General features: G+C 27.7%; 1 long non-coding RNA gene across 1 annotated transcript; it reads left to right on the forward strand.

Moving 5' to 3' along the window:
- Nucleotides 1-109: 109 nt before the first annotated feature.
- Nucleotides 110-1,329, forward strand: LOC136797046 (uncharacterized). The gene is made up of 3 exons (XR_010844849.1): nucleotides 110-193; nucleotides 312-947; nucleotides 1,065-1,329. It is a non-coding gene; the product is annotated as an uncharacterized lncRNA (long non-coding RNA).
- The last annotated feature ends 21 nt before the right edge of the window (nucleotides 1,330-1,350 follow it).

Below are 1,350 nucleotides of genomic sequence, written 5' to 3' on the forward strand. Positions count from 1 at the left end.
TGTTACTCTAATCTAAAATTACATAACACAAAATTAAGAACACTAAATAGAAACAGACAAAATACAAAATAGAAATAAAAGAAGAACCACATGCTTGGGGGGAAAACCTGTTGGAAAAACCAAAGCAAACCTACCTCCATTTCAAAACCTATTCATTTCTGGCACAATGTAGAACAAACTATAATAGACAATTGTAAGTAATGTTTTAATTGTAATAGTTATTAATCATAAATTACACTATGTACTTTTAGTTTTTATAGTAATAAGTTGAAAAAAGTATTTCTTCTAAAAAACTGTTTTTTTCATTGTAGGCCTTGGCTATGCAAACAAGAAAGTTGCGAAACGTCGCCTAAATAAAGTTGTATTATTATCAAATCCTCAAGACTCAGAAAAAAATAGTCAAGAAAAAAGTTATCAATACCACATATTTTTCATATGTTTTTGTACGAATAATTGATTATTCCTGTAGAAAATTCACGAATAAAAAAGTATACATCTCTCGTCAATCGAATAATATTTGTCCAACTCTGCAACAAACCTGACCAAACTGCTCTCACTACACATTTTAGACAAACAGGACATAAATTCAAATTTTATATATCAAAAATCATACATTTTATATACACAAAAAACAACTTTAAGCGAAATTTAAAAGAAATGATTACTATAGAAAAATATAAGAACCTAGCTATGAATAAAGAATCAGAAGTACAAAATTTAAATTCATGTTACTCTAACCTAAAAATACATAAGACAAAATTAAGAACACTAAATAGAAACAGACAAAATACAAAATAGAAACAAAAGGATAACTATGTGCTAGGAAAAAAATTGTTACCTGTTGAAAAAACCAAAGCAAACCTACCTCCATTTCGAAACCTATTCAGTTCTGGCACAAACCTGGATTTATTTGGATCACAATGTAGAATAAACTATAATATACAATTGTAAGTAATGTTTTAATTGTAATAGTTATTAATCATAAATTACACTATGTAATTTTAGTTTCATAGTAATATTTTAAAAAAAGTATTTGTTCTAAAAAACTGTTTTTTTCATTGTAGGGCATGGCTATGCAAACACGAAAGTTGCGAAACGTCGCCTAAAAAAAGTTGTATTATTATCAGATCCTCAAGACTCAGAAAAAAATAATCAAGAAAAAGTTATCAATATGTGGTGGCAAGAATATTAACGTCTTTAGCGGCCATAGTCGACGTTAGCAAAGAGAGTGTTTGAAATGGGTTTGCTACTGTCAAAATTATTATCAACAAAATAAAAGGTTTTACAGTTTTATAAAATAAAGCTTATAATATTCTAACCTTAAAAACAACCGAGAAATGACGAGGCACA

This window comes from Halyomorpha halys, unplaced genomic scaffold, assembly GCF_000696795.3.
Source record: "Halyomorpha halys isolate HHAL.00 unplaced genomic scaffold, Hhal_1.1 Scaffold951.1, whole genome shotgun sequence".
NCBI classification, from domain to species: Eukaryota; Metazoa; Arthropoda; class Insecta; order Hemiptera; family Pentatomidae; genus Halyomorpha; species Halyomorpha halys.